The following is a 24,560-nucleotide window of genomic DNA, read 5'->3' on the forward strand; positions in this document are numbered from 1 at the left end:
TATCTGCGATGTAGCCGTAATACTCCTTTTAATTCAGATGTTTTCTTTGACTCCTAGGTGGCTCATTGGGTTAAGCGTCCCACTTCATCTTGGGTTGTGGTCTTTAGGTTGCTGGTTTTGAGCCCTGGGTGGCCTCTGTGCTGATGGCTCTGAATCTGGAGCCTGGTTCAGATACTGTTTGTCTGTCTCTCTCTGCCCATGTCCCACTTATGTTCTGTCTTTTTCTCTTTCAAAAATTAATGTACCTAAAAGCATTTTCAATCAGACATTTCCTGGATGGCTCTTTTCACTTTCATTCCTGAAGAAGCAGGCATCTGTCTCATCCATTGTTCTTTTGTTATCTTTGGAATAGGTGAAGACATATACGACATTTCCCCAGCCAGCATCGGGGATGTGCAGCATTTGTTCTATCAGCTGGATACCTCTCATCCACTGAAATACTGCATTCCTCTATCGCATCCTACATGCTCCCAGAAACTGGACTGTAACTGTGGATGGTAGCACTGTCCCATAGTCTTCTGATGGTATTTCAGGAGGCTCTTCATTCACATCTTTGAATACCTGAGTGTCTTCTGACATATTCTCTCATTTTTCCACTAGGCCGCTGCTATGACACCCGACAGGGAACCTGAAGTAGAGAGGGATCCAGGAGCAGCCCAGCTACTCTTGGCTCCCAAAAGTAGTCACCCTGCAACTCTTTATGGAAGAGGAGAAAACATCACCACCACCACCACCACCACTACCATTTCATAACCCTGCACTGAATGTGGATACAACAAGAACTCACTCCCAAAAGGAAACTCCAGCAGGGTACATGTACAGAACCTACAGTGTTGGTCAAGTATTTTGGATCACTAAGTGAGATTGTACTTTTGACTGGTAAGTGTACATCTAAATCTCTCGGAGGGGATTTTATTCTCCGAGGTCACCACAACCTAAATTGTTGGCCCATGGGGAGATGTGTTGTCCCTATTGGTTGTATTGATGTAGTCTCTTTGGGCCAGTGAATTAAAGCTCCATAGGGTCTTGTCCTATTCCCGCCTCTTCACGGGAAGGTCCATTTCACCGATTGGAAGAGACGGTAAAACCCTCGTGTGGCCATTCATATGAGTCACTATTTAGTGACTCATGTCACTAAACAAGTGATTATGCTACCTTTGCACGATCAGGATACCACGGCCATTTCACGAATGTCCCTGGGCAGGCAAGGCCTCTAATACTAGAAATGCTAGAGGTGATTTTACTGGTAAACAGGCGGGGTTTGTGTTCGCTGATTTCCTTTACTTCTTTTCATCTTTGTGTGATTGTCTATCTGTGTTGGGTCAGCAATTGGTTTGATATTGACTTTACAGTTAGGTTATTTTTATCTCATTGTTAACTATCCGTGTTTATCTGCTTTGATAGGAGCTTATGAAAGGCAAATATTTCTTGTTGCACATACTAGCATTATTGCTTCTATTGTGAAATTCACCTAGTCATAACTTAGGAGTTGGTTGTCTGGTTTTGGTATTCAGTTCTTAAGATAATATACCAATGCCTGAGCCCTACTATGAATGCTCATCGCCACAGCCCTAACAGCCACCTACAGTACACAAATCATATTTTTCGCCCCTCTAACAGCCTCAGTACACCTACTTGGCGATGCAGGGGTGTAATGCTCGAACCCCTCATTGGCGATGGAGGGGTGTCACACTTGCACCCCCCCCCCCCCATCAGCAAGGAGGTAGTGATGCCACTACTAAACCTGACATTTTGTGAATAGCTTTTTTCACTGTCAGAACTGAAGAAGCAGTCATATGTTACAGTTAGGGTTAGGGTTAGGATTAGAGTTAGAGTTAAGGGTTAGGGCAAAGGTTAGGTCACACTTACACCCTCCATTAGGTGTGGGAGGGAGACACCCATGCACCTTGCCACACCTCAGCATGGGAGGGGGTCATCAATATGCCGGGCCCCCCTCAGTGAGGGAGTAGTGATGTCCCCCCTCTGCATGGGAGGGTGTTCATGTATGTGCATGAACCACCACCCCCGCCCCCCCGCCCAGCATGGGAGGTGGTTCACGCATGTGCCCTGCCCCCCTGTGGCACTGGAGGGGTCACCCGTGCACAGCGCCACCACTCAGTGAGGGAGTAGTGATGCCACTATTAAATCTGATGTTTCATGGATGGCTGTTTTCACTTTCACAGCTTAAGAACACGCATCTGTTAAGGTAAGGGTAGGGTTACCATTACAGTTAGGGGTTAGGGTAAGGGTTAGGTCATGCTTGCTCACCGCCTCTGTGTGGGAGGTTTTCACGCATTACCCCACCATCCTCAGCATGGGAGGGTATACACCCTTTCTCCCTGCCCCGCCCCTCAGAGCGGGAAAATATTGAAGCATGTGCCCTGCTCCACTTCCGTGGGAGAGGGCGTTCACGCATGCACAGATCCCCCCTTGGGACAGAAGATTTTTCACACATGTGCACCACCACCCCTCGGTGCAGGAGTGTGTTCACTCATGGGCACACCCCACCTCCGCATGGGAGATGGTTCAGGCATGTGCCCCACCCATCTCAGCATTGGAGAGTGTTTAGGCATGTGCACAGCCCCCCTCCGTGTGGGAGAAGGTCACCCATGTGGAGCGCCTCCAATGAGTGCCTCCAATGAGGCAATAGTGATGCCACTATTAAGTGTGACGTTTCATGAATGGTTCTTTTCACTTTCCCAGCTGAAGTAGCAGATATCTCTGAAGTAACGGTTAGGGTTAGCATTACCATTAACGGTTAGGGTAAGGGTTTGGTTGTGCTTCCACACCCCCTCATCGCCAGAGTGTATTCACGCAATAGCACCACCCCTCAGTGCGGGAGAATATGTACGCATGGGCCCTGCTCCCTTCAGCACAGGAGGGCGTTCACACATGCGCCCTGTCCCCTTCTGCTCTGAAGGGTGTTCACGCATTCCCACATTTGCACAGCCCCCCCACGGGGAGGGAGGGCGTTGGCACGTGTGCCCTCTCCCCCTCGGTATGGGAGGTGGTTCACACATGCTCCCCACCCCCTCAGCGAGGGAGGGTGTCACCGGTGAACAGCACCACCCCTGGGAGAGGGAGAAGTGTTGTCACTATTAAATGTGATATTTCATCAATGATTCTTTTCACTTTCACAGCTGAAGAAGCACGCATCACTTAAGGTAAGGGTTAGGATTAGCATTTCATTTAGGATTTAGGGTAAGGGTTAGGTCATGCTTGCTCCCCCTCTCTGCAGGAGAGGTGTTTCACTCATGCTCCCTGCCCTGCTCGGCACGTGAGGGGTTCACGGATGCGCACAGCCCTCTCTCGGGGTGGAAGGGTGTTCTCACGCACAACCCTTCTTGGCCACAGAGGGCGTTTTTGCATGCACCCTGCCTCACTAGCACAGGAGTTTGTTCTTGTGTAAGGCCCCCCTCCTGATGGAAGGGCGTTCACCCATGTGCACCACCCACCCCCTCCTTTGGCATGGGAAGGTGTTGACCTATGTGCCTTGACACGTCAGCATGGGAGAATATTCACGCATGGGCCCCGCCACCTTTGGGTGCAGAAGGGTGTTCGTGCATGCGCCCAACCCCCTTCGGCATAAGAGGTGGTTCCTGTATGCCTCTTCAACACTCTGGCGTGGGTGGGTGTTCATGCATGCAGACAAATCCCCTTCAGCGAGGGAGGGTGTTCATAGATGCACACAGCACCTCTCGTGGCAGAAGGGTTTTCACGCTTGCAAGCAACCCCTGCTTGGGGAGGGATGCCATTCGCGCATGGGCCCTGTGCCATACCACGGCGGGGGGGGGGGGGGGGGACTGTTCACACATGTGCACAGCTCTCCCTACTGGCGCAAGTGTGTTCACGCATGCACACAACTCCCGCTCCAGGAGGTAGCATGATTCCACATGCGCACAACCTCCCTCAGCAAGGGAGAGCATTCATGCATGCTCCCTGCCCTCTACTGCAGGAGGCTGTACACGCTTGCACACAGCCCACTCTACTGGCAGGTGTTCATGCATGCGCACAGCCCCCCTCAATGAGGAAAGTCATTTGCACATGCGCCCCACTCCTCTGGGTAAGGAAGGGTGTTCAGGCATACGCAGAACCCCGACCTCAGTAAGGGAGGTTGTTCGCGCATGCGCCTTGCCCCACTTAGCACAGGAGGTGGTTCAGGCTTCCGCCTGGCCCTCTGTCAGCATGTGAGTCGGTCACCCATGCACAGTGCCACCCCTCAGGGAGGAAGTAGTGATGTCACTATTAAATGTCATGTTTCATGAAAGGTTCTTTTCACTTTCATAGCTGAAGAAACATGTGTCTCAAGGTAATGTTTAACGTTAACATTACTATCGGGTAGGGTTAGGGTTTGGTCAAGCTTCCTCTCCCCCTGGGCATGGATTTCCAAGCATTAGCGTGTCCCCCTTTGGCACGGGAGCATGTTCACCCACGTGCCGGACCCCACTTTGGCACAGGAGGATGTTGACCTATGCGCCCCACCCTCATATCGCAGGAGGCTATTCATACACGCACACTGCCACCCCTAGGGAGAGAAGGGAGTTCACACGTGTGCACAAACCCTCTCATTGAGGGATGGTGTTCATGTATGCGCCCAGCCCTCTCCACAAGGGAGATGGTTCTCATATGCACCCCACCCCTGCGTCAAAACGGGGTGTTCACACATGTGCAAAAACTCCCTCCTGGCGGAAGGGTGTTCAGGCATGCCTTCAACCCCTGCTCGGTGAGGTAGACCATTTTGACATGTGTACAACCCTCCCTCAGTGAGGGAGAGTGCTCGTGCTTGGCCCCACTCACCTCGGCAGGGAAGGGTGTTCACGCATGCACAGAACACCCCTCGGCGATGGAGGGTGTTCACCCTTGCACGCTGCCCCATTTGACACCAGAGGTTGTTCAGGATTCTGCCTCAACCCTGGTTGGCGCGAATGCTCATGGCTGCATCACTAACAGCCCCTGCATGTCGCTAATCATATTTCTCGCCCTTCTTGGACAGCCTCGATATACCTACATTGGCGATGGGGGGGGTCTGACGCTTGCTCCTCTTCTGTGCCCCTTCATCAGCCATGTAGATATGGCACGTCTGTGCACCTTTATGGGCCATGTAGGGGCGAGCTGCCTGTGCCTCTTCATGGGCTATGTAGGGGTGTGCCACCAGCACCCCTTCATGGCTACTATATGTACTGTCTGTGGTTTCAGGGACCCTCCTGGGGTCTCTGGACATATCCCCATGGATAATGTGGAGCTTCTGTAGTCGTGTTCCTCTGCATTACAACTACCCACAAGACCCTCATCTCCAGATAAATATTACAGGATCAGGAACCAATTTTCTTTGCACTTTCTGCTTAGTGGAAACATCTTGCTTTTCTTACCATGGCCGCGTTGCCCTTTCTTCCATCTCCAGGAGGTTCCCTTTACCTGCACTTCTCTTCACTCACTGCTTTTGGGTGTGCTGTCTGCCTCCTGTCCCAGTCCTGCACCAATGGTAGTTTGTACCATGAGTGGCTGTAGGAAACCGCCTATGGAACTGGGACTCTGGGACTGGACTGCTCTTCTCCCTGGTAGACATACAAGTAGCTTCCTTGATGGCAGAAGTGGATACTGGTCATTGGTGGCAAGAGGTGATTTCACATTTGCTCACATTTCCACTGGTGCTGGTGTTGAATGATGGAGGACACCATGCTGGAGGATCGCGGATGGAGTCATCACTGTGGCTGTGGGGGGGGGGGGGGCAGCTACAGAACCTGTCTGGGGTGAGTTTTGGGTGTATAGGGTATACGCAGGAAATAGGATGGGTTGAAAGCAAGGGCAACACATCAAAAAACATATGGCCTCATGAGTGGGTATCTTGTGTTTTGTTGCCAAGGGAAACGGCTCCCCCTCATCTGAGGAAAATAGTCTTACCCCACCCCCAGGACTCCTAGAGGATAGGTTTCAATGGCTTCACCTAAGACAATACAGTCGTGACAGAGAGCAGTGATCTTCAGGCTCCGAGTCTCTCATCTGTGTTTACTTCCTGGAAAATGATGGGATGCAAGTGTATTCCAAATGGAGGTACAGAATCGGGCCCACACAGGATCCGGTGCCCATGCAGGAGAGTTGCAGAGTATTACCACTTCGCACTGGTAGGAGATGGGGGGACGAATATGGGAGTGGGTTCAAAGAATATTACACCAAAGAGGGTGACATATGACAGGCCAGACATGGATACACGGTTCTTCCTGCAGGAAATGTAATTCAATGTGTTGCCTGGAGAACTGGGAATGGTCATAATAATGACTCAATGGCTGCCTGCAGTCAAGTAGATTGAAATGCCAGAGCTTCCCTGATTTTCTCAGGGAAGGAAGACTCCAAAGTCTGAGGGAGATGGAAATGGGGGCCTGTTGTGCACACACCTGCTCGTTTACCATAAACTTGGTGGTTTATGAGAACAAAATCATGTTCTCCCACAGTTCTGGAGTCCAGGAACCCAAAATTTGCTTCACTGAGCCTAAGGCGTCAGCAGGGCTGTACTCCCTCTGGAGACTCCAGGGCTCCAGGGGACAGTGTATCCCTTCCCTCTGGTATCTCCTGGTGGCCACCAACCTCCCTTGGCTTGTGTCCACATCACCCCGGTCTGTCTCCATGGACACAGTACTTCCTCTTTTGTCAACTCTCCCTTTGCCTCTCTAAGGATGCTCGTGATTCCATCTAGGGCTCACTCAGACAACCCAGGACTCAAGATCCTTAACTAGATCCCATCGATGGGAGTTAGATTCCAGCTATTAGGACTTGCTTTCTTTAATGGCCATTGCCCAGACTGGTACAACCTGTCCTTCCATAGGGAGACAGCCAAACCATGCTATCCCCATGTGGTGGGGCACTCACCGGTCAGCAGTCCCATGGCATGCACTGCTGATAGACATTGCAGCAGGACCAAATCTCCAGAGAATTATGCCCAGAGGGGAAAAGCAAATCCTAAAAAGGTCACATGCTTTTTTATTCCATTTGTATAATATTCTTGATGTGACAAAATCATAAAAATGGAAAGCAGATCAGGGATTGCCTGGCATCAGAGAGGTGATGGATGCAGGAAGGAGGTGGGAATATCTACTCTAAGAGGACAACTTGGGTGTCCCTATGGAAGGCTTGATGCTGTTTCTCATGTGCATCAGTATTGAAATGCTGGCCATGATCCTGTTCTACCGGCAGAGAGAACATAGGGCATCTTTATTGTGTTTTCCAATCACACACAGTACCAGCACCTCACAGCCATCCACCTTAGTACATCTATCCCCATGGCTTTGGCTGGTATCCCGTTGCCACAGTTGAGTCGTGTGCCTAGGGGAGGAAACCATGTCTCGCTAACAGGCCTCCCACACCGCTTCCCTCTCTCCTGCACACCGGGAGTTTCTTAGGGACCTGGCCATCCTGTGCACCTGCAGCTGTTTCTCCCAGCCCACAGGGAGCAATCACTTCCCATACAGCACCAACTGTTTGGTCTTCCTATGCCTAGCATTGCACATGCCGGCACCTGACGTCCTTACCTCGTTGTCTCTGTCAGCTGAGTCTGAGTGGGCTTCCTCTCCCACTCGTCCCTAGTTCTCATCTCATTAATGAACGACACTCACATCGCTGAAGCTTACAGTGAAGTCTCAACCCCCAGTATGTGGACTACGTGGCACCATTTTACAGACTCACTTGATTACTCCCTTTAAAAATTACTTCCTTCCTCCTCCCACCGTCTGGGCCTCTGCTCACCAGTGTCTGTGTTGGTTGGTCCACATCTTCCCGCCCCCCATTTGCTTTCCGTCTGCCCTTACTCTGGGGTGATCTCAGCCAGCCCCAGGCTTTTATATACCAGCAGCTGGGGCCTCCAAGTCTTTATGCACTGCCCCCAGCTCTTCATGTCTCCAGACGCCTGACTCCAACTGTGCACCACACAGGTGCTACCCTCCCCAGACTCTGCTACCTGCCTGAAGGTATCTCCTCTTCCCCTCCCCTTGTTTACTGGTCTGTGGCCACAGTGACCCCTCCCTGCTCCCTGAGGACGTCAGGCACATACATACTCCTGCTTCAGATTTTTGCACTCACTTTTCAACTCTCTGTCCGGAATGTTCTCCCATATGCCAACATGACATACTCCATCATTTCCGTGATGCTTGCTCTGACATGTGCTCAGAGATCAGTGGGGTCTCTGCTAGCACTCTATCTAAAACTGAAAACTGTTCATTCTCAGACCTGGACACCTGATATCACTTCCCTGCATTCTTTTTCTTCCCCGTCCTTGGCATCATCTGTTTTTCTTACTTGCTTGCTGTCTGTGGCCTGCTTCAGTCCCTGCCAGAATGTTGGCTCCATGGGGTCCAAAGACCAAACTAGCTTTGTTTAGGGTGTTTCATCAGGGCCCTAGAACAGTGCCAGACTTCTTCAAAGGCTCAAACACTATTCATTGAGGGAGTAAATGTTGGGATTTTGTATTAGTTGGCTGGGTCAGCCACCACAAAGTACCACAGACTGGGTGGCTTAAGCAACAGGAATTGATTTATTTATTTTCTCACACTTTAGATCAAGGTGTGGCCAGGGTGGGTCTCCTCTCTCCGTGACTGGTGGACGACCTCCTTCCCACTGTCTTCACGGGGTCTTCCTTTTGTGTTTGTAGGTGCCCATTCTCTTCTTATAGGACACCAGTTATCAGATTAGGGTCCTTCCCCCAAAATGAGCTATTTGAACCTCCACTTTACCTTTCAAGATCTGGTATCCACGTATAGTCACATGGGTAGTTAAGACTTCAACGTATGCATTTTGGGGGCAAATTCATTCCATAACAGGTTTCTGTCTGTTGTACCTAGTCACTACCTACATGGGCTTTTTTCCTGTATGCCCTTGTCCCCATTATTTGCTCACTCACTGCTAACTAATCCCAGTTTGCCCTTAGCCCAATTTATAACTGTTTATTTATTTGTATAGGCTTGCATCTTCCCTCTACCTCTATACTCCAAGTTCCTGGCTGGCACTGGAATTACATCCTTAGCATGGGCATCATGCCCTCCAGGTGAGGTAAGTATGATTACTCTCATTTTGAAAATTGACAATCTGAAGCTCAAAAGAGAGTAGGTCATGTTTCTGAGATCACAGTACTAGTAAGTGCTGTCCTTCTGATAATTTGTTCTCATAGTTTCCAAAGCCCAATTTTTTTTATCTACCACACTGTCCCCAAGATGAACAGGGAAAGCCATACTTCAGCCTGATATATTATAAGCAATTGTACCTGTAAAGCTCATGTCACATTTCAGGAAATGGGTTTAAGTTTAGAATCTGAGTAATTATACCCACAGGTTGAATTTGAATCTGACATCCTTTAATTTTTTACTGCTGCAAGTTCTGTTATCTTTAATGATTATCTAAATGTATTCTTCCCTTTGCAAAGTTTAGCCACTAAGAGTACTAAGAGAGTTTGTTTCCTTTGTAAGAGGTCGGAATTATACAATGAATTCATAATGTCAAGGAAATAGCTGTTATTTTATCATAAAATATAGAGGAAAAGGTCATTGCCTTTGTTGTAAGAGTTTACCATGTGTTATTGATAACATGCCTGAGCTCTATTGGTGAAACCATCGTAGTCTTTGAAAGTCAGTTATTTATAATTAAGAGAGTATTGTTCTCTCTTTGGGTGCAGCTGATTGTTTAAAATAGAACTTAGGATTTTTTTGCATAGATTTTATGTTTCAGAATGAGCTTTGGTTTAAAAAGTATGTTAAATTTGCATTCATGCAAGTTGTGCAATCATTAAATTGATGGGAAAGCAGTTATTAATAGTTTTCTTTTGAACATGTAGATGGAAATAATGTAGGTCATGTTGTTACTCCTTACACATGTTGAGCTCTGGTTTCGTTTGGCATTTCCAAACCATTGTCCTGAGCTTATGGATGTTGATCAAGTAGCCATGTAATGGTTCTTTTAAATTGGTAACAGGGGTGTAGAGATGATTCTTAAGATGTGTATGAGGAATCTGTTGGTTTCTGCTTCTATGTCTGTGTAGCTCTTAAAAATAGAAGACTAGGGCATCTTATTGAAATTAATTTTGTTCAAAGTAAATGCACCTTGTGAATGAGCTAAAGGCTTAGATAATAGTCAATACTTTTGGAGTCTGATATTAATTTGCAAATTTAAAATAGGTCTAGGGGCATCTGTGTGGCTCAGTTGGTTAAGCATCTGACTTTGGCTCAGTTCATGATCTCACTGCTCATGATTTTGAGCTCCGTGTTGGGCTCTGTGCTGGCAGCTGGGAGCCTAGAGCCTGATTCATATTCTGTCTCCCTCTCTCTGTCCCTCCCTGGTTCATGCTCACTGTCTGTCTCTGTCTCTGTCTCTGTCTCTCTCAAATATAAACTAAAACATAGAAAATAGGTCTAGGATAAATCTGTAGACAGTAACATACTTATAGTGACTGCTGGTTGGAAGAAAGAAACAACCTGAAACTCCAAGCATAAATTACTGTTGTTTTCCTAGGAACCCATCATATATCAAGTTGACCATTAAGCTGAATACAAGCATTTATCTTTTAGAAACTTGGAAGAGATAAGCATACTATATTAGCTAGGAAGGTTTGGTATATGTCATTGTTGTAGACCTATTTTCTTTAATGATCAAAAAATTAATTTGAGATCTCTTTTATTTGGGTATTCAGGATTTAGATAAATAACCTGAGGCATATGAATTAAGACCATTTTAGAACTGACCTGGACTTAAAAATCCAGAGAATGGAGTCATGATAAAGATAGTTTGAACATTCCATTTTATCAAAAAAAAAAAATTACAGCTCCTGGGTGACAATAGTTATGTTGGAGAAGGGTTTCTGTGGTTCCCTCCACAAATGGTACATGATTTTGAGTCAAGGATACAGCCTCACTGACTGTACTTTTACTGAAATGATGGATCAGATAGCAACATTTCTGAATACCCTCTTTCTGAACCATAATCCCATTTGTATTTAGAGTTATTAAAAATAGTATTTCTGAAAATGCTTAATAAATTGGAAGTCAACCTAAATTTGCTTGTGAAGTTATCAAATGGAAAACTGTTTCCAAAGCAGTTATGTTACATTTTATAGGAAAAATAATCTTTTATGTCCTTACTGCATTTATATCATATTCACTTTTGTTTCATGCTATTTGTGTGTGTGTGCGTTGTGTGTGTGCATGTGCACATGTGTGTGTGATTAAGTGAAATGTGCAATATTTTGTCATTTAAAAAGCTTCACTAATTTAGGCAAAGTCAGCCAGAAACAAATGCAGTACATTATGTCGAAAGTAATCATGTAGATTTCCATCATGAGAAATAGTTGGTTTATCTCAAATGAATTTTCTTTCCTCTTTTCTTTTCCTTTTAACAATCTAAGTCATAGGACAATATTTTCTTTCTGCTAACCTTGAGACAGGGCAAGCGCAGATTTGTGTCAGAGCACATGGTCTGTATTTATGAGAAAGTAGGGAAATTAAGAGAACCACTTAGTTACAAAGCTTAGTGGGGACTCATGACTGACTCAGAGTTTTCAACATTATTCTGTGGGGAAGTCTTTTATTTACTTGTTAGTTTTTTTTTAATTTTTACTTTATTTTTTTAAGTTACATCCAAGTTAGCATAATATGCAAGAATGATTTCAGGCATAGATTCCTTAATTCCCCTTACACATTTAGCACATCACCCCTCCCAAATCCCTCCAGTAACCCTCTGTTTGTTCTCCACATTTAAGAGTTTCATATGTTTTTGTTCCCCTCCGTGTGTTTATATCATTTTTGTTTCCCTTCCCTTATGTTCATCTGTTTTGTATCTTAAAGTCCTGATATGAGTGAAGTCCTATGATATTTGTCTTTTCCTGACTAATTTCGCTTAGCATAATACCCTCTAGTTCCGTCCATATAATTTCAAATGACAAGATTTTATTCTTTTTGATTGCTGAGTAATACTCCATTGTGTATGTATATATGGTATATATATGTGTATATACATATATGTATGCATATATATATGTATATATGTGTGTGTGTGTGTGTATATATATATATATATATATATATATATATATATACCACATCTTCTTTATCCATTCATCCATCGATGGACATTTGGGCTTTTTCCATACTTTAGCTATTGCTGATAGTGCTGCTATAAACTTTGGGGTTCACGTGTTCCTTTGAAACAGCATATCTGTATCCCTTGGATAAATACCTAGTAGTGCAACTGCTGGGTTGTAGGATAGTCCTCTTTTTCATTTTTTGAGGAAACTACTTACTGTTTTCCAGAGTGGCTGCACCAGTTTGCATTCCCACCAGCAGTGCAAGAGTTCGTCCTTCTCCATTTCCTCGCCAACATCTGTTGTTGCCTGAGTTGTTAATGTCAGTCATTCTCACAGGGGTGAGGGGGTGTTTTATGTGGTTTTGATTTGTATTTCCCTGATGATGAGTGATGTTGAGCATTTTTTCATGTGTCAGTTGGCCATCTGGATGTCTTTCTTGGAGAAGTGTTTGCTCATGTCTTTGCCCATTTCTTCACCGGATTACTTGTTTTTTGGGTGTTGAGTTTGATATGTTCTTTATAGATTTTGAATACTAATCCCTTATCTGATATATCGTTTGCAAACATCTTCTCCCATTCTGTTGGTTGCCTTTTAGTTTTGCTTATTGTTTCCTTCTCTGTGCAGAAGCTTTTTATTTTGATGAGGTCCTAATAGTTCATGTTTGCTTTTGTTTCCCTTGCCTCTGGAGATGTGTTGAGTAAGAAGTTGTGGAGGCCAACATTAAGAGGTTTTTGCCTGCTTTCTCCTTGAGGATTTTGATGGCTTTCTATCTTACATTTAGGTCTTTCAGCTGTTTTGAGAGTCATTTTGTGTGAGAAAGTGGTCCAGGCTCATTGTTCTGCATATCACTGTCTAGTTTTCCCAGGACATTTGCTGAGGAGACTGTCTTTATTCCACTGGATATTCTTAATTTTTGTCAAAGATTAGTTGGTGATACATCTGTGGTTCCATTTCTGTGTTTCTATTCTGTTCCATTGATCTGAGTGTCTGTTCTTGTGCCAGTACCATAGTGTCGTGATGATTACAACTTTGTAATATAGCTTGAAGTCCGGGATTGTGATGCCTCCTACTTTGGTTTTCTTTTCCAAGACTGCTTTGGCTATTCAGGGTCTTTTCTGGTTCCATACAAATTGAAGGATTGTTTGTTTTAGCTCTGTGAAGAATGATGGTGTTATTTCGATAGGTATTGCATTGAATATGTAGATTACTTTGGGTATTTTGACATTGTAACAATATTTGTTCTTCGTATCCAGGAGCATGGAATGTTTTTCTTTTTTGTGTGTTTGTCATCTTCAATTTCTTTCATAAGCTTTCTTTAGATTTCAGTGTATAGATTTTTCACCTCTTTGGTTAGAGTTATTCCTAGGTATTTTATGATTTTGGTGCAATTGTAAATGGAATCGATTCTGTGTTTTCTCTTTGTGTTGCTTCATTGTTTGTGTACAGGAATGCAACTAATTTCTGTGCATTGATTTTATATCCTGCCACATTGGTGAATTCATGGTTCATTTCTAGCAGTTTTTTGGTGGACTATTTTGGGTTTTCCACACAGAGTTTCATGCTTACTTCAAAGAATGAAAGTTTGAGCTACTCCTGGCTAATTTGGATGCCTTTTATGTCTTTGTGTTGTCTGATTGCTGAGGTTAAGACTTCCAATATTATGTTGAATAACAGTGGTGAGAGTAGACATCCTTGTCTTCTTCCTGACCTTAGGAGGAAAGCTCTCAGTTTTGCCCCACTGAGCATTTTAGTGTCGGGTCTTTCATATATAGTTTTTTTGATCTTGAGGTATGATCTTTCTATCCCTACTTTCTTGAGGATTTTTATCAAGAAACGATGCTGTATTTTGTCAAATGCTTTCTTTGCATCTTTTGAGAGCATCATGTGGTTCTTGTCCTTTCTTTTATTGATGTGATGAATCACATTGATTATTTTGCGGATATTGATCCAGCCTTACATTCTAGGTATAAATCCCACTTGGACGTGGTGAATAAAGTTTAAATGTATTGTTGGATCTGGTTGACTAATATCTTGTGGAAGATTTTTGCGTCCATGTTCATCATGAAAATTGGTCTATACTTCTTGTTTTTAGTGGGATCTTCATCTGGTTTTGGAATCCAGGTAATGCTGGCTTCATAGGAAGAGTTTGGAAGTTTTCCTTCCATTTCTATTTTTGGGACAGCTTCAAGAGCATAGGTGTTAACTCTTCCTTAAATGTTTGGTAGAATTCCCCTGGAAAGCCATCTGGCCATGGGCTTTGTTTTTTGGGAGATTTATGATTACTAATTCAATTTATTTACTGGTTATGGGTCTGTTCAAATTTTCTATTTCTTCCTCTTTCAGTTTTGGTAGTTTGTATATTTCTAGGAATTTGTCTATTTCTTCCCGATTTCCAATTTTATTGCATATAATTGCTGATAATATTCTCTTATTATTGTTTGTATTTCTGCTGTGTTCGTTGTGATCTCTCTTCTTTCATTCTTGATTTTATTTATTTGGGTCCTTTCCTTTTTCTTTTTTGATCCAACTGGCTAGTGGTTTATTAATTTTATTAATTATTTAAAGAACCAGCTTCTGGTTACTTTGATCTCTTCTACTGTGTTTGTTTTTTTCGTGTGTGGGGGGGAGGTTTTGTTGTTGTTTTTTGTTTTCGATTTTGTTTTCAGTTTTGATAGCATCGATTGTTGCTGTAATCTTTATCATTTCTTGTCTTCTGCTGGATTTGGTTTTTATTTGTTGTTCTTTTTCCATCTGTTTAAGGTGTAAGGTTAGGTTGTGTATCTGAGACTTTTCTTCCCTCTTTAGGAAGGCCTGGATTGCTATAAACTTCTACTTATGACTACCTTTGCTGCATCCCAGAGGTTTTGGGTTGTGGTGTTATCATTTTCATTGGCTTCCATGTACTTTTCAATTTTCTCTTTAACTTCTTGGTTCACCCATTCATTCTTTTTTTAATTTTATTTTTTATTATTTACAATTTACATCCAAATTCGTTACCATATAGTGCAAGGGTTATTTCATGAGTAGATTCCTTAGTGTCCCTTACCCATTTAGCCCATCCCCCCCCCCAAACCCTACAGTAACCCTATGTTTGTTCTCCATATTTATGTATGTGCTTCTGTTTTGTACCCCTCCCTGTTTTTATATTATTTTTGTTTCCCTTCCATTATGTTCATCTGTTGTGTCTCTTAAAGTCCTCATATGAGTGAAGTCATATGATTTGTCTTTCTCTGACTACTAATTTCACTTAGCATAATACCCTCCAGTTCCATCCATGTAGTTGTAAATGGCATGACTTCATTATTTTTGATTGCTGAGTAATACTCCATATTATACACACACACCACATCTTTATCCATTCATCCATCAATGGACATTTGGGCTTTTTCCATACTTTGGCTATTGTTGATAGTGGTGCTATAATCATGGGGGTGCATGTGTCCCTTAGAAACAGCACACCTTTATCACTTGGATAAATGCCTAGTACTGTACTGGCTGCATCATATGGTAGTTCTGTTTTTAGTTTTTTGAGGAACCTCCATACAGTTTTCCAGGATGGCTGCACCAGCTTGCATTCCACCATTCATCCTTTAGTAGGATGTTTTTTAGTCTCCAAGTATTTGTTATCTTTCCAAATTTTTTCTTGTGGTTGATTTCGAGTTTCATAGTGTTGGGTCTGAAAATATGCACGGTATGATCTCTATCTTTTTGTATTTGTTGAGTATAAGTAAACATAAAATTATTTATGTTTATTTATTTTTGAGAGACAGAGAGAGACAGAGCGTGAGTGGGGTAGGGACAGAGAGAGAGGGAGACCCAGAATCCGAAGCAGGCCTCAGGCTCTGAGCTGTCAGCACAGAGTCCAACACAGGGCTCAAACTCACAAACCACGAGATGACGTCCTGAGCTGAAGTCTGATGCTTAACTGAGTGAGCCACCCAGGCACTCACTTTAATGAAATTTTAAATGACATCCTTCAAAGTGAAGTTGCTACCAAACTCAGAAAGAAAGAAATGAGAAGAATCAATAAGTGATAAGAGTTTACTGCTGAGTTTTACTGTAATTTGGCTTTGGAGGCTTTTTGTTCATTGGCTGAAGTGAGCACAGCATATTTGCTTGCCATTTACCACAGTGGAGAGTGGGCCTCTGGGATCCAAACCTCTTTCTGACCAATGAGCTGGAATTTTATAGGACCACGAAGATGAGTTTTGCTATTTCAAGGACTAGGAGTTATCTTTTATTTTCACAACTAGGTAATTATCACATCATTCAACTCTGCCCTCCAAGATATGTACAAAATACCCAACTATAGTTGAGAGAAAAAGGGTAATAGCCAATGTGTATAATCCTTTCCCTTAAATTTTTTTAAAAATTATTCCTTATGAATTCTTAAAAAAATTTTTGTGAGAGAGGTCATGAGAGTGGGGGAGAGGGGCAGAGGGAAAGAGAGAGAATCTTAAGCAGGATTCATGCTCAGTGTGGAGCCCAACACATGTCTGGATCGCATGATCCTACAATCATGACCTGACCCAAAATCAAAAGTCTGATGCTCAACTTACTGAGCCACCCAGGTGCTCCATAGTCTCTTTCTCCCTGAATGGTGAATAGTGAATTTTCAATGTGAATGGGGGGATAAACACATACATACATACATACATATGTATACCACTAAGAAAGCCATTTATGAGTTGTTAGACATGAACTATTTTCCACCATCTTTGTCTTCTAGTTATATTCATGCCTCAAGGTGTTTGTTCATTGCAATGCACGATCTTGCTGTGTGAGGTACAAATTGTGTGATCAGTTTTCCGTGAAAGTCTTTCCTCATATCTGCCTTAACCACAAGATGCAAATATTGAATTCGAGGATGTAGAGCTAAGAACCTTGAGGTCCAATAACCGTCAACTAGAAGGTATATTTTCTGTTGGGGAGAAATCCCCATATGATGGCAATGACTTTGCATTGGTAAGGGAAAGAATACCTTTACGCCTTCATGGTTCTTGCCCTTTTTCTGTCTCACCAAAATCAAGACTCAGGTCATGTGCATGTTTATTGAGAAAACACCTTTTTTTTTCCCCCAGAAGATAAAAAGGTATTGGAAGACAAGTGTAATGCATTGAGGTCTGTGAAAGCCACAAAGGAACAAAAGTTAAACAGCTGAAGGAGAAAGCACATAACCTGGAAGAATTTTATGAACAAAGAAAAGTGCCTACAGAAAAGTAAGATGGAGCGCCTGGGTGGCTCCATAGGTTGAGTGTCCGACTTCAGCTCAGGTTACGATCTCACGGTCCATGAGTTCGAGCCCCATGTTGGGCTCTGTGCTGACAGTTCAGAGCCTGAAGCTTGCTTTGGATTCTCTATCTCCCTCTCTGCCCCTCCCCAACTCACGCTCTGTCTCTCTTTATCAAAAAATGAGTAAACGGTAAAAAAAAAATGTAGAAAAGTAAGATGTTCATGTGAGAACTGTCACAAGGACTGCGTTGTATGAGAGAACGTGGTGGCCAGTAGAGATAATTGTATTTCTTTTGGAAATGGGTCCAGAGCATTTTTGCCAAATACATTTAGTAGAATTGTGCCTGCCCTTCCTATCTTGCTTTCTGTAATGTAACCTGCATTTTCCTTTCTGTCCTAAGTGCTTGTCACACATTGGGTCATGTATTTGGGGTGGAAGAGGGAAGGTACCATCATGAATAATGATACCTGGATCCACTCTGGATCCACCTACACTGTCCTATAGGTTTCAATCGCATCACACTGTTTTGTCATCCAGCAATTAGGTCATTTTTCTTCAGGACCAGACATGGGTCAAAAATGTGTGGGGAAAAAATTGAATTATCTTGCTGGAGAAACAATGGAAGTTGCTTTCTGGAAAGTGGGTAGGGGTGCCAGAAGTACTGGATCCCTATATCCATTCTGCCAGTGAGATTGTTCACTGCAGGCCCAATCCCTAAGAAAGTCAAGTTGTTTCCTGTCCCCTGATTTTTTTAGTGTAACTTTTCTGAGTCTTGACCAAAGCCCGCAGCTTCACTAGGGCTCATCTTTGCTGGCCACCCCTGAACTACACTTGTTTACTTCTAAGTCTGTGCCCATAAAGTTGTCCAGCTTCTTTGCCATTCAAATGTATGTCCCCCATATCAGAAATGAGTTCTAGGGAGTTTGGGTCCAACTGCCAGGCTGGCTTTGTCCTGGGCTTGCCTCTTCTCCATCTTGGTGTTGTGTGTTTTCGTGGGGTTGTTAGATATTTGGTGCATTCAGTCACACGCTTCCTCCCTTGTACAGTATTTCCTTTTGTTCTCAGGAGGATATCGGGGACTTTAGAGTCCCTCACTCATGTTGGAAAGTGAAGTCTTCCTTCTCTTCCCTGGAGACTCACCTTTATGTTAGTCCTTCCCACACCTGGGGTTAGCACCTGCTCTGTCTCACTGGCATCTTGTTTTTGTTAATTCATAAGCTCTTTCTGTGAGTGGGTACAGCACCATGGCCACCCCTCTATCTTCAACCCCTTACAACAGAGCCACTACATTACAACCACTCCAGCAAGCATTTGCTGAAGAACTGCCTGAGGGGCCAGAAGGAAATGCATGTGACTTTCTCTGTCTAGTGCTTTTGTGTCTGTTTCTTAATTTTTTTTTTCCAACGTTTTTTATTTATTTTTGGGACAGAGAGAGACAGAGCATGAACGGGGGAGGGGCAGAGAGAGAGAGGGAGACACAGAATCGGAAACAGGCTCCAGGCTCCGAGCCATCAGCCCAGCGCCTGACGCGGGGCTCAGAGCCTGACGCGGGGCTCGAACTCACGGACCGTGAGATCGTGACCTGGCTGAAGTCGGACGCTTAACCGACTGCGCCACCCAGGCGCCCCTGTGTCTGTTTCTAAGAGATTTTCAATTTTGCATGTGATTCTTGAGAACATCAATGTCAAGTTGAAACTGTCTCAATCAACACCACAAACAAATTAGTCTGAGGGCAACACAGCCACCCAGCCTTGCCAAGCATTGCCTTTTGCTGCCTTCAATATCAATGGAATGAGTCTTGTTAAAGTAGATTTGGCTCCATGTAGTTGAGAGTTTTCCATCTGAAATCTGTTTCCTGGAAGTAAACCCAGACTGTGACACTTCATATCAGGTGGTATTTCAGGAGATGTTGTTGCTCTAAGATTGGCCTTTTCCTCCACCAGAATAGGTGAAGGTGGAGGCAGGGGTTGCAATCTTGAATTCTAGCGATGTCTGGGAGTGAGCTGCAATGTTGGTGAAGCCATATCCTGGCAGGTCGTCTTTCATGGTGATTGTCTGTGTCATGGTACAACTTTCGGCCTGAGAATTGGGGCTCCCCATGGAAGTCTAAGACTAGTGATGATCCCCTGCTTCATCCTAATGGGTACAGTTGGCCAGACATGGTTTTTCACTCACTGATGAAATGAGTCTTCACCATCTCAAACAAAAGACCAACTCTGGGAAGGCACAAAGTGCAATGTTATTTGATGACTTTATGATAAAGGAGAGGAAACAGAAAACTAGAAAGACAGTTCCCATAGCATAGATGTGGCAGCAGACAGAAGTTTAATTTTCTTTAACTTAAATGGGGTGTTCACTTCATTTCTCTGATTGGGTTGTCAGTCGGTGCACTTATGGGAGAGGTGGGGGAAGGGATATTTGCATAGGCCTTCAAGAGTGCTGGGAGGTAAAAAGGGGGATCTTCTGGACCTTCTGGACCTCCTTATAGTGTATATATCTTTCCCATCTTAGGAAGCTGAAAATGACACTGAACCGGCGGCAAAGAAGAATCAGCTGGCAGCTGCAGGTAAAACTTGAAAATAGCTACAGAAGGGGCACTGGGGTGGCTCAGTTGTTTAAGCGTCCAACTTCAGCTCAGGTCATAATTTCACAGTCTGTGACTTCAAGCGTCGTGTCAGGCTCTGTGCTGACAGGTCAGAGCCTGAAGCCAGCTTCGGATTCTGTTACCTCTCTCTCTTTGCCTCCCCCTCTCATGCGTGTGCTCTTTCTCTGTCTCAAAAATAAATAAACATTAAAAAAAGAAAATAGCTACAGAAGAAATAAACAAGTACAAGTGAGTTCAGCTACGAATTACCAACAGCTCATGAATCCACTGTTCATTTTTTTGTTTTTAATCTTTTTGCAATGTTTAAAGTCAACATAGTAATATAAACAAAAATTCAGAGGACATATGCATAGAGTATTAACAGATAAAAAAGGTAAGTTTTAGAAAGAACAGAACAATTGAGTGCCTGAAAATTTGCGGATCTCAAGTAGTGGGCAGACTGTGTGGAAACTTTGTCCATGCCAACATTCCTTGGGGGTGGTGTCAATTGTCACAATGTATAGGAAAACAGTGTGTCATACGATGAATCATATCCTTCAACATGGTAGTGCCATTTCATGGCCCTCGTCTTTGCAACCCTGGGAAACATGGTAAGGATATAAGTTAATGAAGAATAGAGCTTTATGACAACAGACACTTGTCACATGATGAGTTATGGAAAGATTGAAAATGGGAAGGAATTCTATGAACTCTGAACCCTATGGGAATGGAATAATGAGTAGGGAAAGGATGTAACGATAGCTTTGATCCTACTGTACATTGATAATCATGTGCAAAGTGTTTCATGTATAAGAATAAATTGTATTAGGAGACAGATATGAGGTTGTTGGGAACGTGGGCAGATTATTTAAAATCATACCCAATATTGGGCCTTATCTGACAAGAGCAATTGTAACTCACAGGCAACAAATTGAACAAACACAGGAATAGTTGCAGCAGGCAGAGCTCACCTTTAGATACCATGTAACCTGAGTTCTGCCTGACATACTGAACCCTTAGCACCTCATGCGGGTGAGAGTAGTGGCCCTTGGAATCCCTAACCACGGGTTTTTCATTGTTGGCTTTTTCAGATTGCAGTTCATGAGAAGAATGCTCAGGACAACTAGGTAAGTGTTTTCTTGTTTCCCCGCTTTCTTTGGTGCACAGTCTGACACGACTGAAGGTAGATGTGTTTTTTCTCCCCCAGATCAAGACTCAGATCTGGGACAGGAAGATGGCGGAGCAGGGCAGGGAGGTCACTTACTTGAAATACAGGTATGGTCATTTGACTTGCGTTTTTATGGGTGTTTCCAGGGATGACACCCGCGCTGTTTGTTGTCTAGTAGACGACGTGGTGTTGCAACTCTTATAGAAGTCCATTATTTTTCTGTATCCAAGACTGAACGGGATGGGAGCAAAGAGGCTGCCTGAGGGATACACAAGGCAGAAACCAATGGCTGCAAGACCAGAGACGCAGAACCCTCCAAGGAGAGGTAAGGAGCACGTTGTGATGTGCCGCAGTTTAATTTCTGTTGTGCAGCCTGTTCCTGTTGATGATCATCGTGTGGTCTGGAAAGAATCACAAGCACTAAGGACATCAGGTGGTCTGAAGGGGTGACAGAAGGGTGTTCTCCTCTGGTGCCGCAGGCAGTGAGGCACTTGTCCCTGTGACTGGTGGAACTCATGCCCCTCCTCTGACTGTGACCCTCCCACCTCCTCTAGAATCCCCCTGTCTGAAGAGCCTGGAAAGGATGACAGGACATGGGCCTCATCCTTCTTCCCACCCGGACTCAATGTGAAGACTTTAGTTTATTTGAGAAGAAGGTCATTTATTCACTATTTTTAACGGTCTTTATTTTTGTTTGTTTTGGGGAACTGTAGCCCTACATCCCTAAATTCAAGTTCCATAGAGCTTAGCTTAGTCCTCTGATGGTATCAGTGTAACTCTGCAGCTTCACTGCTAAATTCTCATAGTTTTCCTTTTCTCAATAGTGTAAAATTAGTCTTTCGTTATACAACAACTGCTCTCATGTGGAAGACAGCTTGTAGATAAGCTGAGAGATTTAACAATTTGCTGAAGTCTGAAGAAATGCACTTCTTCTTGAGGATTCATTGAGGATATACACCAAACCAGTATTCTCAATTTTATTCTTTTTTTTTAATGCTTATTTATTTTGAGAGAGGCAGAGACAGAATGCCAAGCAGGCTCCACACTGTCAGTGAGGAACCCAACGCTGGGCTTGAATTCACAAGCTATGAGATCGTGACCTGAGCCAAAATCAAAAGTCGGATGCTTAATCCAAGCATCCTCATATTTGTTCTTGATCTGTAATAAAATCGTGATTTCCCATGAGGTTTACTGAGAAACCTCTGTTTTACTGATGAATTCTAAATTGCTAGTTGTGCCTGACCTGTCCACAGTTATGTGATTAATTACAAAACAACATGAACTAGGGCACCGTGAGGTCTTTATCAAGGTGAGGGGATGGTTCTCCCCCTTATCTTTGGGGGTCACCTGAGGCATGTGGGATACCCTCTGCCTCTGGTCAGGGACCTGAGTGTAGGGAAATTTTAAGATATTTGAGGAATGAGATGAGGGATTGTTTTCATTCCGCACAGTCCTCTAAAAGCAGAATAAACCTCTGTCCCTTCTAGGGTCTTTAGTAGATCGAGAAACTGCTGAAACCTCTGTGAGTTACAGCAGCTCTGACTGTACCAAGAATGCAGACAAGGACAAGGTAAATGCCAGGGCCATTATCAGTTGTAACTCTTTTGGGAAACCCTCATCTTTATGTATAGCACGCTTTCCCGGCCTTGTCTCGTTTTGCGTGTTGTGTTATATGTCTGTTTGTTCTTTGTTTTCCAAGTGCACACTCAACCCAGGGGCCCACAGGCTTCTCAATTTTTAGTCTGTCAGCTTTCTGTGGTAAGTTTGAAGCCAAAAGCGCTTACAGACTGAGTACATTAAGGTTTTTCCATGAATTTCAGGAAATAATGAGAGGAGGATGACCTCACACTCCAAACAGAAGTCTCCTGGCCTGGGTGACCCCTTCGAGACTTCACCTCTGTGGGAACAGTGTGGTTGCTGCGTCTTCCTTTCTTGATTCTGGCTAGGAGATGAATCTGTTAGAAACGATATCATGACTCCAACTTTATATTTTGTGCCCTGTGCCATTTAGAGTGGTCCTAGATAAAGTCAATGTCATCACTCATCACCTTCCCGTCTTGGTTGGTAAATGATTTGTCTGGAATCCTTCCAGCTATACCTTAGGTAAACATTGTTTGAACACTGTGTCCTTCAATTGTGTTTCTATAAGCAGTTTCTGGTTGTGTCCCCCGTCACAATTAGAGTTGATACAGTCTCATGACACATACCAGGAGTTTTATACCAAAACACTTGCATAAAATCTGTTATGTGAATTTCTCCCTCTTTTTTTCTGTTGCACATAATTACTCTGTGTCCTGTAGTATGCTTAAAGTCAGAATTCCCTATGATTTAAGATGAACACATCTGATCTTTGTAGACATTCACCACAAGTAACGTGTTCCTCACAGAAGACTCTCATTCCTTACAAGATTCCAGGCATCCTCCACTTCCCAGAGGTCTCAGAGGCCTGTGACAACACTTCAAGAGGGAAGACTCCTTTCTCAGGGAGAGGAGCAGAGGAGGCACAGTGAGGGTCAGGCTTCAGAACTTTTTGCCAGGAGTGGCTGTGATTCCATGAGCAGAATATGAGTCATTTATTCCCACTCATTTTTTTGTGTTCTTAATATACCAAAAGCAGAGCATCTGGAGTCGCCATCGAGGAGGGATGAAGGGTGAACCAGGACATTGATGGCTGCCTGTCTGGAGAATGCTACTTCATTAGTCTGTAATTACTTCTGTTAAACCTCTAGGACAGGACACTTGCCATTTTACTTCCGCAGACCTGGGCAGTGATGTGTGGTGGCCATAGGTTAACCTCTTGCATCTACTACCCCAAGCTGTAGGTGGTATCCAGTGTCAGGGACAGAGTTTTCAGGTAGTGATGTTACTCTCTTGGATCCTGGTGGCAGAGAATGTGGCAGGTGCTGACGCATTCTTCTCTGGGTTACAGCTGCTTTTGGTATTGGTTCTCTTCTCTGGCATATGGATATAGCTGTCACTTCTGCAGGGCAGTCTGGATCCTGGGGATCTCCTCTGTTAACTGGACTATTCTGCATGCCTCGCCCCCATGGACTATTAGGCACATCCACCTCCTGAACCTTGGTAGCCCTGAGGCCACCCGGAACCCCTCCACCTGCAACACTTGGTAAGATGATCTGAGCACTAGAAGTTGACTTGTAAAACACACTCACCTTATTTTTGTTGCTGTTAAGTCTTGGGCCAAGGTGCAGAGGCGGTACCACAGACCATTGTGATGCAAGGGGAATGTGTCTGTTGCCATTACCACATTCCTCAAGTTTCTTAGGATCTCATCTTTGTCATTTCCCCCCACCATGTGTTGGTACAGGTGTCTCTTGTGGAGAAGGAATGGGGCTGTATGCAGAAAAGCAGACAGAGCGCTTCAGCAGAAATGCCCTGTACACAGTCCACGTGCTGGAATCTGTGAGGCCTGAGGTACAACGTTACGTATGTCCATCCAGTTGTGCCCCAAGCCATCCATAGTTGTTCGACGAATGATGAATACATCTGAATCAGGGCTTTT

At 44.0% G+C, this 24,560-nt stretch overlaps 2 long non-coding RNA genes across 2 annotated transcripts in view; both read left to right on the forward strand.

Annotated features, from left to right (window-relative positions):
- Window positions 1-604: 604 nt before the first annotated feature.
- Window positions 605-24,560, forward strand: part of LOC132691456 (uncharacterized) — a 270,387-nt gene continuing 246,431 nt past the window's right edge. The window contains exons 1-3 of the long non-coding RNA XR_014137561.1: window positions 605-879; window positions 3,141-3,164; window positions 8,947-9,036. This is a non-coding gene — a long non-coding RNA (uncharacterized LOC132691456). The remainder of the gene's footprint in view (window positions 880-3,140; window positions 3,165-8,946; window positions 9,037-24,560) is intronic.
- LOC144616078 (uncharacterized) lies at window positions 17,146-22,800 on the forward strand. Its single transcript, XR_013554949.2, has 6 exons — window positions 17,146-17,274; window positions 19,800-19,854; window positions 20,964-20,999; window positions 21,080-21,147; window positions 21,271-21,365; window positions 22,528-22,800. It is a non-coding gene; the product is annotated as an uncharacterized LOC144616078 (long non-coding RNA).

The sequence above is a fragment of the Panthera onca genome, chromosome B1 (assembly GCF_046562875.1).
Source record: "Panthera onca isolate mPanOnc1 chromosome B1, mPanOnc1 haplotype 2, whole genome shotgun sequence".
Taxonomy (NCBI): Eukaryota; Metazoa; Chordata; class Mammalia; order Carnivora; family Felidae; genus Panthera; species Panthera onca.